General features: G+C 37.7%; 1 pseudogene; it reads right to left on the bottom strand.

Moving 5' to 3' along the window:
• Positions 1-12,816: 12,816 nt before the first annotated feature.
• On the bottom strand, positions 12,817-17,566 carry LOC101598833 (annotated as a pseudogene).
• Positions 17,567-18,902: the final 1,336 nt, after the last annotated feature.

The following is an 18,902-nucleotide window of genomic DNA, read 5'->3' as shown; positions in this document are numbered from 1 at the left end:
GGTGTTCATACAGCTCCTCCAATAATCCCTTTGTCATTGTCTTCAGCGTTGATACCTGATGAAAACAACAAATTTCCAAAATTCACAGAAACTTACTTTAAAATATTTTATTTATTTATTTGCAAGGAGAGAGAAAGAGAGAGAGATGATAGACAGAGAGGATAGTCATGCCAGGGCCTCCAGCCACTGCCAATGAACTCCAGATGCATGTGTCAATTTGTTTGATTTTACATGGCTTACATGATTTACATTTTGATTTCAAAATCAAACTTGGTTTATTAGGCTTTGCAGGCAAGCATCCTAATGGCTAAGCCATCTCTGTAGCCCTAATATTTTAGTAGTATATATTTATTGTACAAATGAACAGGTTTCAAGATGTTTTATCAAGTATGTCAAAAACTTTGACCATATTTATTCTCTGTCTGTCTGTCTGTCTGTCTGTCTCTCTGTCTGTCTGTCTCTCATCTTGATTCTACATGTGAGAGAAAATGTGCAATGTCTGTCTTTCTGGGCTTTGGTTGAGTTACTTAATGTGACGATATTCAGTTCCATCCATTTTCTTTTAAATGACATAATACCTTCTTCCTCATGGTCATGTACAGAGACCACGTCTCCTTTATGCCAGATTTTCATAGATGCATAGGCTGGTACCATAATTTGACTTTTGTTTAAAAGGCCTCAATCAACTTATGTGTGCAGGTATTGGTATGTTACTGTGACCTATGTTCTTTTAGGTACTTTCCCAGGAGTGATATTCCTCAATCATAGTGAAGGTTTATGTTATTGTGTTTTGTTTGTTTGTTTTTTAAAACAGGGTTAACTCACTCTAACCCAAGCTGACCTAGAACTCACACTAGAGCTCCAGGATGGTCTTGAACTCAATGAAATCCTTTACCTCTGCCTCCTGAGTGCTGGGATTGAAGGTGTGTGCCAACATGTCTGGTTTATATTTTGTTTTTTTTTGAGTAATTTCATATTGTGGCTTTTATACTTTACATCCCACCAGATAAGTAATATATAAAGACTAATCCCATATCTTCACCAGAATTTTTAATGATAGTCATCCTAATATAGGTGAGAGGAATCATACCTTTGTTTCAATTTGGATTTTTCTGATGGCCTATTATGAGTATATGTTTTCAAAATCTAATGACCATACACATATTCATCCTTTGAGAAGTGTTTATTTATTTAATTTGCACATCTATTGATTAGATTCTTTAGTGTTTAATTTTCCAAATTAAGGTCTTTGATCCATTTTGGATAGAATCTTATATACTGTGAGAGAGGGAGAGAGATCTAATTTCATTCATCTGCATGTGGTTATCTAAAATTCCACAGCATCCATTTGCTTTACAGCTAGTGCATGTTTTGACACTTGTATCGAAGTTAGGTCACCACAGCTGTGTTGGTGTATCTCTTGACCCTGCAGTCTTTACACTGTTACATGTGATTATTTCTGTGCTAGTGCCATGCTGTTGACTTTTTGAGCATCTGCCATGTAACTTCAATTATTGTGATATCTCCAGGTTGTTCTTCCTCAGGAGGGGTTTGGCTATTCAGGGTCTTTTGTGTTTCCTTATAAAATTTGGTATTTTTTTTCTGTAAGAATGTCATAAGAACTGTGCTGCAGATTATACCATTGTCAACATATTAATTATGCAAATTCATAAGCCTGGGAGGTCTTTCTCTTGTCTCATATAATCTTCACTTTCTTTCTTCTGTGTTTTAAACCTGTAATATTACAGGATTTTTGCCTCCACTGTTAGAATACACCCTTATGTATTTCTGAGGCTGTTTTCTCATGAATTATTTTCCAAATGTCTTTCATGACATGTTCATTATTGATACATAAAAACATACTATTTTTATTTTAATTTTGTATCTTATAACTTTTCTGAAAGTGTATAATAAACCCAAGAGTTTTTGGGTGGATTCTTTAGGTATTTTATGCATAGGACTATATCATCTGCCAATGATATTTTGAGTTTTTACTGTCCTATTGTATCATTTATATTTCCTTCATTGGCTAATATTCCAAGCACTATTGTATTTATTTAAATTTTAGCTCTTCTATATGTATCTTTATTTTAGTCATACAATAGAGATAGTGGAGTCAATCCAAGCAATAACTTTATTCTGCTCTATAGCACAAGTTTTCACACACACACACACACACACACACACACAGTCTCTTTAGTGTTTTGGACAATGTTAGTTTTGAGCAGGCTTGAAGTGAATCCACAAAAACTAATATTAAAAATAAAATATATAGAGCAAATGGGCATCTAGTTGTTCAGAACCATGAAATCATGCAGATGGGAGTGGCTGGTATGTGTTATCACTGGGTCCCCTTGCCCACAGCAGAGTTCATCAGCAAGTATCAATTCTGATCATTGTTGCCATACAATTTACCAAAATCTAAACACATATCCAAAATATACTGTCTCAAGTTTCCATCAGTATGGACTATCAATTAATATGCATATAATAGTCAATCTGACCATTCCACTGAAGGGCCCATATCTAGAAAACAGTAAAGACTGACATCCTATCAAAAGGCAAAGTGACTTTATTTCTTTTTTTTTTTTAATTTTTAATGTTTATTAACATTTTCCATGATTATAAAACAATATCCCATGGTAATTCCCACCCTCCTCATCCCCACACTTTCACCTTTGAAATTCCATACTCCATCATATTACCTCCCCATTACAATCATTGTACTTACATATATACAATATCAACCAATTAAGTATCCTCCTCCCTTCCTTTCTCTTCCCTTTATGTCTCCTTTTTAACTTAATGGCCTCTGCTACCAAGTATTTTCCTTCTCACGCAGAAGCCCAATCATCTGTAGCTAGGATCCACATATGAGAGAGAACATGTGGCGCTTGGCTATCTGGCCTGGGTTACCTCACTTAGTATTATCCTTTCCAGGTCCATCCATTTTTCTGCAAATTTCATAACTTCATTTTTCTTTATCGCTGAGTAGAACTCCATTGTATGAATGTGCCACATCTTCATTATCCACTCATCAGTTTAGGGACATCGAGGCTGGTTCCATTTCCCAGCTATTATAAATTGAGCAACAATAAACATGGTAGAGCACATATTTCTAAGGAAATGAGATGAGTCCTTTGGATATATGCCTAGAAGTGCTATAGCTGGGTCATATGGTAGATCAATCTTTAGCTGTTTTAGGAACCTCCACACTATTTTCCACAAAGGCTGGACCAAATTGCATTCCCACCAGCAGTGTAGAAGGGTTCCTCTTTTTCCACATCCCCACCAACATTTATGATCATTTGTTTTCATGATGGTGGCCAATCTGACAGGAGAGAGATGGAATCTCAATGTAGTTTTAATCTGCATTTCCCTGATGACTAGTGATATAGAACATTTTTTAGATGCTTATATGCCATTCACATTTCTTCCTTTGAGAATGCTCTATTTAGCTCCATAGCCCATTTTTTGATTGGCTTATTTATTTCCTTATTATTTAACTTTTTGAGTTCTTTGTATATCTAGATATTAATCCTCTATCAGATATATAGCTGGTGAAGATTTTTTCCCATTCTGTAGGTTGCCTCTTTGCTTTTTTCACTGTGTCCTTTGCAGTGCAAAATCTTTGTAATTTCATGAGGTCCCAGTGATTAATCTGTGGTTTTATTGCCTGAGCAATTGGGGTTGTATTCAGAAAGTCTTTGCCAAGACCAATATGTTGAAGGGTTTCCCATAATTTTTCCTCTAGCAGTTTCAGAGTTTCAGGTCTGATGTTAAGGTCTTTAATCAATTTGGACTTAATTCTTGTGCATGGCAAGAGAGAAGAATCTATTGTCACCCTTCGGCAGATATATATCCAGTTTTCAAAACACCATTTGCTGAAGAGGCTGTCTCTTCTCCAGTGAGTATATTTGGCATTTTTATCGAATATCAGGTGGCTATAGCTACTTGGGCTTACATCTGGGTCCTCTATTCTGTTCCACTGGTCTACATGTCTGTTTTTGTGACAGTACCATGCTGTTTTTGTTACTATGGCTCTGTAGTATAGGCTAAAATCAGGTATGGTGATACCACCAGCCTCATTTTTGTTGCTCAGTATTATTTTAGATACTTTAGGTTTTTTGTGAGTCCAAATGAATTTTTGGATTGTTTTTTTCTATTTCCATGAAGAAAGCCTTTGGCATTTTGATAGGGATTGCATTAAATGTGTAGATTGCTTTTGGTAAGATTGCCATTTTCACGATATTTATTCTTCCAAGCCAGGAACAAGGGATGTTTCTCCACTTTCTAGTGTCTTCTGTAATTTTTCACATGAGTGTTTTAAAGTTCTCATTATAGAGATTCTTTTTTTTTTAAGATATTTTAAAATTATTTATTTATTTATTTGACAGCAACAGACACAGAGAGAAAGACAGATAGAGGGGGAGAGAGAGAGAATGGGCGCACCAGGGCTTCCAGCCTCTGTAAACGAACTCCAGACGCATGCGCCCCCTTGTGCATCTGGCTAACGTGGGACCTGGGGAACCGAGCCTCGAACCGGGGTCCATAGGCTGCACAGGCAAGCGCTTAACCGCTAAGCCATCTCTCCAGCCCATCATTATAGAGATTCTTTACTTCCTTGGTTAGGTTTATTCCAAGGTACATTATATTTTTTTGATGCAACTGCGAATGGGATTGATTATCTGATTTCATTGTCTGTGTGTTTGTTGTTAGCATATATGAAGGCTACTGATTTCTGTGTATTTATTTTGTATCCTGCTACATTGCTGTAGGTTTTGCTCAGCTCTAAGAGTTTGCTAGTAGAGTCTTTAGGGTCCTTTATGTATAGAATATGTCTTCTGAAAATAATGATAACTTGATCTCTTCCTTTCCAATTTGTATCCCTTTTATGTGTGTCTCTTGCCTTATTGCTATGGCTAAGACTTCCAAAACTATAGTAAATAAAAGTGGGGACAGTGGACACCCTTGTCTTGTTCCTGATTTTAGTGGAAAAGCTTCCAGTTTTTCCCATTTAGTAATATGTTGGCTGTAGGCTTGTCGTAAATAGCCTTTATTATATTGAGATATGCTCCTTCTATTCCCAGTCTCTGTAGGACTTTTATCATGAAGGGATGTTGGATTTTGTCAAATGCTTTCTCTGCATCTAATGAGATGATCATGTGATTTTTGTCCTTCGACCTGTTTATGTAATATATTACATTTATAGATTTGCATATTTTGAGCCATCCCTGCATCTCTGGGATAAAGCCTACTTGGTCAGGGTGAATGATCTTTTTGATATACTCTTGTATTCTGTTTGCTAATATTTTGTTGAGAATTTTTGCATCTATGTTCATGAGGGAGATTGGTCTGTAATTTTCTTTTTTTGTTCTATCTTTGCTTGGTTTTGGTATCAGAGTGATGCTGGCCTCATAGAAGGAGTTTGGTAGAATTCCTTCTTTTTCTATTTCCTGGAAAAAGCTTAAGAAGCAATGGTGTTAGCTCTTCCTTAAAGGTCTGGTAAAATTTAGCAGTAAATCCATCCAGGACTGGGCTTTTTTTAGATGGGAGATTATTGATAACTGTTCAGATCTCCATGTTTGTTATAGGTCTATTTAAGTGATTAATCTCATTTTGATTTAATTTAGGTAGGTCATATAGATCAAGGAAATCATCCATTTCTTTCAGATTTTCATACTTTGTGGAGTATATGCTTTTATAGTATGTCCCTATGATTTTTTGAATTTCTTTGGAATCTGTTGTGAAGTTACCTTGTTCATCTCTGATTTTATTAATTTGTGTCCCTTCTCTCTTTCTTTTGGTCAGATTTGCTAAGGGTTTATCAATCTTGTTTATCCTTTCAAAGAACCAACTCTTTGTTTCATTAATTCTTTGGATTTTTTTTTGTTGTTGTTGTTGTTTCTATTTCTTTAATTTCTGCCCTACTCTTTATTATTTCTTCCCGTCTACTGATTTTTGGTTTGCCTTGTTCTTCTTTTTCCAAGGCTATAAGGTGAAGCATTAGGTCGTTTACTTGAGACCATTCTAATTTCTTAATATAGGCACTTAAGGCTATAAATTAACCTCTTAGAATTGCCTTCATTGTGTCCCAGAGATTTTGATATGTTGTGATCTCATTATCATTTGACTCTATAAGTTTGTGATTTCCTTCTTGATTTCTTCATTGACCCATTCATCATTTAGTAGTGTATTGTTCAGTTTCAATGATTTTGTGTATGCTCTAGAGCCTTTCTTGCTACTGATTTGTAGTTTCATTCCATTGTGGTCAGATAGAATGCAAAGAATTATTTCAATTTTCCTGAATTTGTTAAGATTTGCTTTTTGTCCTAATATATGGTCTATTTTAGAGAATGTTCCATGTGCTGCTGAAAAGAATGTATATTCTCCAGCCTTTGGATGAAAGTTCCTGTATATATCTGTTAGGTCCATTCCTTCTATGATCTCATTTAGTCTAGTTGCTTCTCTGTTTATTTTTTCCTGGGATGACCTGTCAATTGATGACTGTGGGAATTTAAAGTCACCCAACACCACGGTGTTTGGTGTTATTTGTGACCTTAGTTCTAATAATGTTTGTTTGACGAATTTGGGAGCCCCTATGTTAGATGCATATATGTTTAGGATTGTAATGTCCTCCTGTTGGAGTGTGCCCTTAATCAATATAAAGTGACTTTCCTTATTTTTCTTGAATAACGTTGGACTAAAGTCTACCTTCTCTGATATTAGGATAGCAACTCCTGCTTGTTTTCAAGGCCCATTTGCTTGAAACACCATCTTCCAACCTTTCACCCTAAGATAATGTCTATCCTTTGTAGAAAGGTGAGTTTCTTGGAGACAACATATTGTAGGATCCTGCTTTTCAACCCAGTCTGAAACCTATGTCTTTTCATTGGGGCATTGAGACCGTTGATATTAAGAGATACTATTGAAAGGTGTGTATTAATGTTTGCCATTTTTTTTTTTTTTTTTGTGGTTCCGGTTCTACCTGTGCTCTCTTCTGTTAGCTAGTATTTGAGTATTGCTTATCTTTTCTGGTTCCTTATATGTGTGCTTTTCTTTTTCTTCAGCATGGAGGATTCTATCAAGTATTTTCTGTAGAGCTGGTTTTGTCTTCAAATACTCCTTTAACCTGCTTTTGTCATGGAATGTCCTTATTTCTCCATCTATTTGAATGGATAACTTTGCACGATGAAGTAACCTTGGTTGACAGTTTTTATCTTTCAGAACTTGGAATATATCACTCCAAGCCTTTCTGGCTTTAAAAGTTTGTGTTGAATAATCGGCTGTAATCCTGATGGGCTGGCTTTTGTAGGTAACTTGATTTTTCTCTCTAACTGCTTTCAATATTTTTTCTTTGGTGTGTGTGTTTGGAAGTTTAATTATAATATGGTGAGGAGAGGTTCTTTCCTGGTTTTGTCTGGCTGGGGTTCTAAAGGCTTCCTGTATCTGCATTGGCACCTCTTTCCAAATTTGTGGTAAATTTTCTCCTATGATTTTGTTGAAGACACCTACTATGCCTTTTGAGTGGAATTCTTCTTCTACTATGCCCTGAATTCTTATATTGGATCTTTTCATAGTGTCCCGATAATCCTGAAATTCCCACTCATACTTTTCTATAAGTTTGTCTTTCTCTTTGTTGGACTGTATTAGATCTGCCACCGGGTCTTCTAGCTTAGATATTCTGTGCTCTCCCTCATCCATCCTACTGGTGAGATTTTCTACAGAGTTTTTTATTTCATTAACTGTGTTCTTCACTGCTAGTAATTCTGGCTGGTTTTTCTTTATTATTTCTATTTCCTTATTTATGTCTTATATTGCCTTCTTTATTTCATTAAATTGGTGTCCTGCATCTTCTTTGATTCCTTTGATTTCCTCTTTGATTTCTTCTTTGATTCTTTTGATTTGTTCTTTGACCTCTTTGAACATATTTATAATCATTCTTTTGAACTCTTTCTCAGGCATTTCCTCTAACTCGTTCTCACTGGAGGACATTTCTGATGCATTAATACATTTAGGTGGATTTATATTGTCTTGCTTTTTAGTGTTTCTTGTGTTATAATGTATATATTTTTGCATCTTGGATTAAGTTAATGCTTGGATTTTCGAGCTACATGCGTATTCTTAGCTGTATCAATTGATTTGATGTTATATATTTTCAGGGTAGGAGCTTAAGGTGTTAGGTGTGGCTCTTAAGACTCTCAGAGTATCTACAAAGGTGTTCCTAGCGGTTGAATTTCCCTGCTATGGGATTATTCAAGCAGTCTGAGTGGAATAAAATACAGGTAGATTCTAAAATTTAACTAAACACTGTATGTATTCAATCAAAAACAGCCCCCAAGGGCTGGAGAGATGGCTTAGTGGTTAAGCACTTGCCTGTGAAGCCTAAGGACCCCGGTTTGATGCTCAGTTCCCCAGGTCCCACGTTAGCCAGATGCACAAGGGGGCGCACGCATCAGGAGTTCGTTTGCAGAGGCTGGAGTTCCTGGCCGCCCATTCTCTCTCTCTCTCTATCTGTCTTTCTCTGTGTGTCTGTCACTCTCAAAAAAAAAAAAAAAAAAAAAAAAAAAAAAAAAAAAAAGCTGGTAAAAAACAAAACAAACAACCAAAAAAAAAAAAAACAGCCCCAAGTATATATGCAAAAGTAGTTGTTATAATGACCAGATCCTCTAATAACAAAGAGGTTAAGATTTCTTGTCTGTGAAGGGATCCAAGTCAGCTTGCAACCAAGTGAGACCCTTCCCTGGTGCAATCCCAGTTACCTTGGATGATTTTGGTCTCAGTCAATTTGCTGCCTGGGTCGTCAGGCTGCTGTTCTGATTTCTGGAGCTGGGCACTGGCTTTTCCTGCGGGGCAAACCAAGCCTGGCAATTGTGGCCCTGCAGATCAGCACCTCTGCTGCTGGAACTGCTGCTTCTAAAGCTGCCACTGCTGGGTCTGTAGCCACTACTGCTGAAGCTGCTGCTGCTGGATCCACCACTGCTGCTGAAGCTGCTGCTGCTGTGTCCACTGCCAGTGCTGCCACTGAAGCTGCTGCTGTGGGATCTGCCGCTGCTGCCGCTCCTGGGTCTGCTGCTGCTGGGTCTGCTGCTGCTTCCGCGACTGTAGCTGCTACTGCTGGGGCCAGTGTTACCAGTGCCGGAGCCACTGATGTTGCTGCCAAACTCCTCTCCTGCTTGGGTCCTGTTATTGGCTTAAGTTGGCGTGGCCGGTCCCGGGACCGCTGCTCTGTTCACTGGAGCTGGGCTCAGGCAGTGGGGGAGGGGAGGGAGCCACAGCTGCTCTGGATCTCTTGCTGTTCCACGTGTTCTTCTACCTCACAGTCTGCTCCTCCTTTGCTCACTGCCGCTCTCCCTTCACGTTTCCTGAGTTGCAGAGAGCGCAGGTGTGAGGGGAAGTTCCCCGCACCTGGCTTTTCCTGCGGCTGGAGCTGAGCCTGGCCTCTTTCTGTTGCACTGCTGCCGCCACGGTTGCCGGAGCTGCTGGGGCCGCTTTTGCCAGCCTGTGCGGGCTCTGGATCTCTTCTATTTCTCCACTGCCACTTCAATTTCCTATGCACCTCACTTTTTAGTAAAATTATGTATTTTGCTGAGTTTTTTTGGTCTTTTTTCCCCCCTAGGCTGCTTTGGCGTGGCACCTATGCCGCCATCTTAACTGGAAGTTGACTTTATTTCTTAAAACACCACTAAGAAAAATCAATCCACTGACACATAAATCTTAACATAAGACACTAAGAGAAATCTAGAAATAATATATAAATACCACTTTACTGAGCCAGAATAAGACTCATGGACACTGACATGTGTCTTTGCCTGTCCAACAATGCTTTAAATATTCTTATATGTGGGGAACAGTACATTGGGAAATACAGATGGAAGACAGAAATGTGACTTTATGCATCTAGTTACACAATTTAATGTGAACATCAAGCTATGTAACAAGGACTTAACCACAGTTACTGAAGCACTGGGTACCAAACAGATAAGCAGCTATGTGTGGAAACTCAGATATTCATGAGGGACATCTGGCAGATGTATAACCCAATACTGTTAAAATAAGGACAAGGTTCTCCTCCACTGTCCAAAGAGACCATGGAGAAGACATAGCAAAGGCATAGGGAAAAGTTGGAGCTTCTGAAAAAGTCAGTATCAAAATATCAAAATACTTTCCCATCATCCGTAATTCAAACCAGGTATGGTCCAAAGCAACAATGAATTCAGTAAGAGATTTGCAGGAAAGTTTGGAAAACTTCAGCCTCTGTTTTAAAAACTGGAAACTTCTCCATACTTAATAAAACCACCAGAAGAGGTATGATGCTTGTCTATGAAATGTTGACTCTTGCTGAAAAAATTTACCAGATGAATGAGAAACTGCAGAGATGCTCGTCAATAAAAAGTTTTTAAAAAAATTTACATCAACACCAAAGCTTCTGTTTAGAAAAATGACCATGTTGTGAGAGATGAAACATGTTTACATATAGTGTAGGTTCTGTCCATGAATAGGAAAGTGATAAAAATGATCTTATCTTCTCTTCAAAAGGAAGTTTTGCTCTTTCACTGACTGTTACAACCTGACATAGTAATTAAGAAAGGCCATCTAGTAAAACTTATAAAATTAAAATACAAAATTATGATTTGTAAACATCAGTAGGATAGTGTGGTTGTTCAAATAGAATAGATGATCCCCAATATATTCAGTTGTTTATTTGTTTGTAGTTTGCATTCTGTAGCCACATGGCTGGAGGCAATGTTACTGGGTGGATCTTTAGGTGTGGTGGTGGGTTTCAGATTTCAATCTAAAGATATGCAAAGTATACCTAGCTGGAGTTCCTGAAGTATGCTGTGCTGTGTGGCTTTTAGCTTTTGGCTTGTGCTTCTCTCTCTCTCTGCTTGGTCCTGTGAAGGCAGGCCAGCTTCCTCTGCCATTTATGGAGCTTCCCCTGGATCTGTAAGATTCAATAAATATCCCTTCCTCCATAACTGTGCCTGGTCTGGAAGTTCATCTCAGTGAACCTGAAGCTTTCTGCTTCAGAACTTCTGGGAGTGGGGTGAGATGAACCTGACCATGTGGATGTTGATCTTTTGGAACCTTTGTTTTGGAGGAGTGGGCATGGACATGGTGCTTGCAACTGAAAATGCCTTCTGGAGTGGTAAACCATGTTTTATGGACTATTATAATCAGAATTTGAGAATTCTAAGTGCAGACAGTATTGAACTTCGAGGCTTGCCTTAAGAGCTTTCTAAGAACAAAAGACTACAGAGGACTTTGTTGGAACTGGTCTATTGGCATAAGGGTTGGCTTTGTCCTGCTGCCCAGGCCCAGAGGGTTTGATCAAGGTTAAATTTGTAATGGACTGATGTACTTGGCTAGAGATATTAGAGTGAGAGATTTAAGATTTTTAAGCTGGAAAACCTCCAACAGTTTAAAATTATAGGCATTGAGACTGGTTTTAGGTTACTGAATCTGCTATTGTCAAACACATTAGCAATCTTAAAGGAAGATGGCCCAGTTGCTTTACCATGGAAAGGATGCCTGAGGAAAGACTATTGTAGAAAGGCAAATACTTTTGGAAAGAGTTGACTGGAAAACAAACCTGCTTTTCAAGGTTATGATTTATTGTGTCTATGAATTAAAAATATGGTTGTGTCCTGCACACCTGGTATTGATTTCAGAAGCATGAAAAATGTGAGGAGTGGTTGTGAATTGCACATGCTTCTAGGAGCTGCTGCTGAGATGCAGCATGAGGTAGGGCCTGATGCCCTGATAAGCTGAAAGCACTTTTGGAAGATGAGCCATGATTTGCATGAAGACCTCAAGATGTTTTGGATATACCAGGACTATGCAAGCTCTAACACAGAGCACACTGTTGGCCTGAGATGGAAGTGTTCTCTGGCTGCTCTGCCCAGCTGGAGGGGTGGAATTGGAAAATCTGGAGACTGTCAGTTTCTGGTTGTATTGGACTTGAGTTGCATAAGTTTTATGTTTATTTGATGGTGGTTGAGTTTGCATTGTTTTAGTATCACCTTGCTATGTCTTATACCAGTTGAAAATGTTTACTCTGTGCCTTTATATGTTAGAAGTGTTTAACTTGTTTGATTTTACAGGTCTTAAATTGGTCAAGACTGTGAGGACCTTTGAAATTGAACTGAGTACAATTTACAATATGTGATGGTTATGAATCTTATGGGGGCCAGGGGCAGAATGTGGTGGTTTGAATAGAATAGATGGCCCCCCAATATATTCAGTTGTTTATTTTTTTTTTTTTAGTTTGCATTCTGTAGCCACCTGGCTGGAAGCAATGTCACTGGGTGGATCTTTACATGTGGTGGTGGGTTTCAGATTTCAATCTAAAGATATGCAAAGTGTACCTAGCTGGAGTTCCTGAAGTGTGCTGTGCTGTATGGCTTTTGGCTTTTTTGCTTCTCTCTCTCCACTTGGTCCTGTGAAGGCAGGCCAGCTTCTTCTGCCATTTATGAAACTTCCCCTGGATCTGTAAACTTCAATAAATATCCCTTCCTCCATAACTGTGCCTGGTCTGGAAGTTCATCTCAGTGAGCCTGAAGCTGTCTGCTTCAGACAGTGTAATGGAATGAATAATTAATTCATTAATCTATTTATTGGTTGTGAAGGGGAAAACCCCTGGCTCACAGTAATCATATATATGATAGTCAATGCAGAGTTTTTTTTTTTCCTTCCCTGTGCAATTTTCAGTACTTACTCCCACTTCTGAGTGCTACAACTAAGATAATACTGGTTTGGAGACCCAACACAGAAGGTTCATAAGTGTCACATGAAATCTGTTCCCTACAGGTATTTTCAAATGGAGTAGGAATGCACCACAGCTGCTGTGGCCACAAACAGGTGACAGATGGCATGGGCTAATGGAATGATTCCCTCTTTCTTGAAAAACACAACTCCCAAACAATAAATTAACTCCACAGGCCAGTTCCTGAAGTCCATAGGTGTTATTCATAGATGTTACCACCAAGGCTAGAGAAAATCCCATTGTGAGATAGATAAAGAGCTCAACCACTTTATACTCTTCATGATACACAAATGGTTCCTTCAGCTCCCAAAAGTCAGATACACCAAAGCATATGATATGCCAGGGGTCCAAATTCATAGAGATTAACTATGGGGCATGTGAAGCAGCAATAAACAAATAGATGCACACATGTGAAAACAATGTTCCACTGCCCTTAAGTGGCTCTTCTTTCATGACATTAGGTGAAATATCGTGAACATGATGAAACGGGCACAGAGTCCCATCCCATAGATCTATGCCATTATCTTTTTCCAGTAGTCTTCTGACAGCCAATGGAGGAAAACACTGCCTACAACAGCTGGAACAAAGAGGAACACATGTGTGTAACAGTTAGCAGTATGTTCATAGCAAGTTGTTTTGTGCTGCCATTGGCTGGGGCCTAATGGTTTATGAAAAGCTGGAATCTGCTCTGGAACTGCAATGATCCTCCAAGGGGGGGAAACACCGTGTAGTATGCACCCTCAGCAGAGTGCAGGGCTCTCACAGTCTTTGGGCTTCCAGACAGAGCCGCTGGGCCAGGCCAGGACCAGTGTGAGCCAATGCTGTCAGGAGTCAGAACAGGGCCAGGAAACCAACACCTGGTTGCTGGAGGAGGGAGGGAAGCCGCTTAAAAGGCCCCTGGCACCTCCTGCCTCCCTGGCTCCTCTGCTCCCTGGTCTCAAGCACTACTTTAAATAAGAGAGGAATGAGTATACATCCTTGTTGAAGATTTTAGAGGAAATTCTCCCAGTTTTCCCCTTTTATCATCATATCAACTATAGGTTTTTCAAACACAGCCTTAAGTATGATGAGGTTTCTTCCTTATATTACTAGGTTCTTTATCGTGTAGAGATGTTGAATTGAACTTATTGAGGTGACCATATGATTTCAGACCTATGTGCAGTATTACATTTATTTAATTTGCCTCTGTTGAACTATTCTTATGTCTGTGAAATGAAGTCAGCTATATATCCTCCCCATATAACTCTGGTATAGCATATGCATCTAAAAACTGGTCAATTTCTTTTAGGCATTTTAAATTTATTGGTACATATATTAGAGTATTGCTTGGTGAGCTTCTGAATATCATAAGACCCTGTTTTTAATGTCCCCTTTTCTGCCTCTGTCTGTACTCATTTCTCAGAAAGTTTGGCTAAAAGTTTGCCAATCTTATTTTTCTGTCTAAGGATCCTACTCTTTGTGAATTGACTGATTGGATTATTTTGGTCTCTGTTTTGTTAATATCTGCTGCAATATTTATCTTTTTTGTTTGTTTGTTTGTTTGTTTGTTTTTTTGAGGTAAGGTCTTACTCCAGCCCAGGCTGACCTGGAATTCACTATGGAGTCTCAGGGTGGCCTTGAACTCACGGCAATCCTCCTACCTCTGCCTCCCAAGTGCTGGGATTAAAGGCGTGCGCCACCATGCCTGGCTTTTTATCTTATTTTTCAATATACTCAGATAAGATTTATTTATTTTTTTTCTTGTGTTCCTATGAAGAAGCATTGTGGGGTTGTTTATTTGGTATCACTATGACAACCCTGATATAGGTGTTATCATATATGAATTTGCTGTTCAGAAATGCATTCATTGTAACAAAGTTTATGTTAAATTGTGTCTTCATTTTTATTTGATTTTATAGATTTTTAATTTTCTCCTTGATTTCTTCAGGGAAACACCAATTGTATTTTCAAGCATATTGTTCAATCTCCATGTCTCTCCCAATTTTGATGATAAAGATCAAAAGAAGAATTGAAATAACAATAAAATATACATAAAATTTGGTTTGGGGGTTAATTTCAACCTCTGAGTTAAGTGTGTATTTTATCACCTTTTGATAGACTAGGTGTGACATAGTTCAGAGTTGTTAAGAAACTAAACAAGATTATAAAACTTATTAAAATCAGAGCCAGGAAACTTCTTTGGATCTATTTAATTCAAAGGGTTCCACCCTTAGCCACTCTGTTCCATTGGTTACTTGGGATATCTCTTGTCTAGTTGCATTGTTTAGTTCTTAAACAACCATGATGACAATGAAAGCAGATAGCTCATCCCATAGTAAACAACTTGAGCATGTCATTGAGGATCATGAAATAAAGCTCTTGGTTTGTGAAACATGAGTTTGAAAATATTTATGATAATAGCTTTATTTCATTGTATTACTAAGAAATGTTAAAGATTAGAATATATTTGTTCAATTACATTTTATTTTTTTGCAAGAGAGTGAAAGAGAGAGACTCCAAATACATGCACAAGTTGGAGCATCTACCTTTATATGGATACTGGAGAATTGAACCCAAGATAGTAGGTTTACAAGAAAGTGCATTTGACCTTGGAGTCATTCCCCAGCCCTAAATTCAATTTTCTAAAGTCAATCAATTTCCATATGTATGTGAAGTTCTTACTAATTTCTTAATCACTCACTCAGTACTTGTTTTTCCTGTGCTAAGCAGAAATTTCCTCAAACAATGGATGGCAGCAGAACATGCATAATATACAACCTGTTGTGAGCTTGCAAAGTTACTTCATCTCTGGTGACCACCCCTTCCCTGAAGTTTAAGTTATTAAGGAATAATGTTAGTCCAATATCCTTTAATTTTTCTAGGAGTCTATGCATGTGAGAGTTCAGGGGAGTGAATTTTGGATATGTCTCAGGTGAAATTTAGAGGCTCTATTCTTCAAAACATTTCAGACACCTACCCTAACCATTTTCTTCAAATTCTTGTTAATAATTATCATCTGAGAATTTTCTTATTCCAAAATAAAGGACAGTTGATATTCTCATATGGCTATTTCAAATATGGAATTACAAACATCTCTTTTACATGATGGCACACATATACTGTATTTATTTATTTATTTATTCAAATATCTGTTATTATACTACTTAAACATTTAGATTTTAAGTACTAAAATTATAAGCACTTTCTGGGACAAAATTCAATTTCCAGAGGTATTCTGGGACTCATAAAACTCTTAAATACAGCAAGTGGAGATGTTTCAGCTCATGAATAGCTACCGTGGGGATTCCAGACGATGCACACAAAGGCTGCAATTTCCCTCCATTTTTATATTTATCAAGATTTTTGTCAACAAAAATGGTTTTAATTCCTGTAATTATGGTTCTCTGCAACCTACTCTTCTATCTGGCTGTCATCCTTAATGGCCTCTCCCATTTGCAGTGTTCTGGGGAGGGTGAAGTTCTTATATGCAGAAGAAGCATATTTAATTGTATACATTTTAATTTTTGATGCTAGTAGGAACAACACAACATTTCATAATCTATCATCCTCAAATTAGAAAATTATATTTGCATTAATATTTTTTACTATTTTTTCTTCCATCTATACCTTCCTTCAGTGGAAAGTGTGAAGAGCAAATTCCACCACCACCACCAGCAGCAGCATCTTTTACTCAAAGTGTGACACAGGTGGTGAGGCTGTGTTTTGGCTTTCCTTTAATCAAAACAGAGATTCTGACCTAGATCTGTTTATTTAAATTTAAGCAACGTTTAAATACTTGTCACATACAAAATAGAGAGCGGGGTGAGACCTGGACAGTGTGAGGGTCACATGTAAGTAACAGTGTCATTGCTGCTGCTATCACACTGTCAGCAAACAGAATTGGACATGTTCCTCTGATTGGGACAGGGAAGACATGGAATTATCCAACCTACATAACATTAATTGTGGACTTCAGGATTTATTATGGAACACCCTATGCTTAAATAGTAGGATGTTTTGTGTTACTAGATGGGAAAAATATCCTTCTAAGCTTTAAATATGTTTTGGATAATACACAGTTTTCCTCTCCCAATCATGTGTGGCTTTTAAACTTTTTTTTTCTTTTAAAGGTAAATTAAAATATTATGCAATAGAATTTCCCTCTTTGGCTGTGATGCTAGGGATGGGAAACAATATGGTCACATGATTTTTCTTTTCTAAGGCACCCATTTAGTCAGTTCAGTCTGCTATGCAAAAATATACTTTGAATGGCTTTTACATAACAGAACTTTCATGGAAGGACAGAAGGAGATAGCTCAGGTTCAATGTAAGGTAAAGGCTTGCTGCCTGTCTCATAGGCATCTTCTCTTCTTGCCCCAACACTGCACACTAGGAGACAAGACAAATCCTCCAGGTTTGGGAAGATATATTTTATTACAGAACTAACTCTAGTTTTTTTTGTAACTTTTTAAAACATTTTATTTTCATTTATTTATTTGAGAGAAAGAGAGAGAAAGAGGCAGACAGAGAAACTGAATGGGCATGCAAGGGCCTCCAGCCATTGCAAATGAACTCCAGATTGATGTGTCACCTTGTGCATCTGGCTTCAATGGGTACTGGGGAATGAAACTTGGGTCCTTAGGCTTCTCAGGCAAGTGCCTTAATCACTAAGCAATCTCTATAGCCCTAACTCCAGTTTTGACATGTGAATTTTAGGAAGTGCTCAAACATTCAGACAAGAGCACCAATTTTACCATATCTGCCCGATTTCCAAGAAGTTCCATTTATATTTACATTATGCTATTACCTTTCTCCTTGCATTGATCCTGGACAACTAAGGTAGCATTTGTTTCTAAACACTATTCATAAACTAAATGTTTGGGTACCCCTCAATTGAAACTCAGGTTCCATCTAAATAAAGTCACCATAATTTGAAACCCTATTAACTGAAAAATGCATTTAAGCCACCTAAGCTAGGTATGCTAGCTCAGAAATAAAGCCACAATGGGTGAGTATTGGGTTTGAAATCTGTGGATCAGGATCATGACCTGAAGGGGCAACTACAGTTCACTTATGTCCAACTGCCCAGCATAGCCAAAGTTCCAAGTCACATATAGCTATCCCAGGAAAAGACCCACATTCAAAATTCAAAGGACAATCTCTAATGAATGTATACTACTTTTGCATGAAGGAAAACATTATGTTGAACTATCCTAAGATGGGGACCATCTGTAGTTGCTTTTGACAAGCATGTTGCACTTCTTTACATTTTATTTTGATGGCAATGCCAGGAATTATTCTAAGTAATTTTATCACTCTAATTTGTTTAATTGTGATGCCAAACACATAGATAGTAAAAACCTGTGACTCTCCTTGTTTGACATAAGACAAAACTAAAACTTGGTAAGTTAACTGACTTCTAAGTTAACAAGTAGAGCCTTGTTACCAGATAGGTAACCCTAGCAACTTTTGTTATTGGACTCGTCAATAAATATTGTATGATTATAGACATGATACTTAAAGACAGGGACATATACTATTGTGTGCACTTGACATAGTCATTGTGCAGACAGTACAGTGTATGATTCAGCTACAATGAACAAACAAGATTGCATTAAACTAAGAAAATAAGATGTAGTCAACAGAAAAGGTAAGTATGATATATGAGGCAGCTCCAATAAATATATTTACAAGTGGAAGGGTACACTCTAATAAAATAACAAAATGTAGCAGGGTATTATGCTTTCATTCTATGTTATCATTATTTGGTTTTATATACCACACACAGTCACGTGACTAACATGCAGCATCGTTTCACTTATGTCAGTAATGTGTTGCACTATGGCTATAGGTCAGCTGTGTCTTCACCAGGTTAAAGGGGGTTCATTGTCACTGTAAATTCATGGGAATACAATCATACATATACATGTAGGCTATCAGGGTGCAAAACATCAATGATTCGTAACTGTGAATTTCCTCTTCTAACTCTTTTGATTAATTTATGTCTTTTCTCATATTTAATACCAATTTTGTATAATATTAAGTTGTTTCTTTTGTGTACTACTTTAATACTTTTTAATTTATTCACAGATATGAGTTTGGGACTCAGACTGCATGCTTCTTCTCAAAATAGAACAGCATTAAGTAAGTCTTATTC

Source organism: Jaculus jaculus, chromosome 4 (assembly GCF_020740685.1).
Source record: "Jaculus jaculus isolate mJacJac1 chromosome 4, mJacJac1.mat.Y.cur, whole genome shotgun sequence".
Lineage (NCBI taxonomy): Eukaryota > Metazoa > Chordata > Mammalia > Rodentia > Dipodidae > Jaculus > Jaculus jaculus.
The sequence above is the reverse complement of the archived record's forward strand: the minus strand, read 5'-3'. Positions and strand labels throughout refer to the sequence as shown.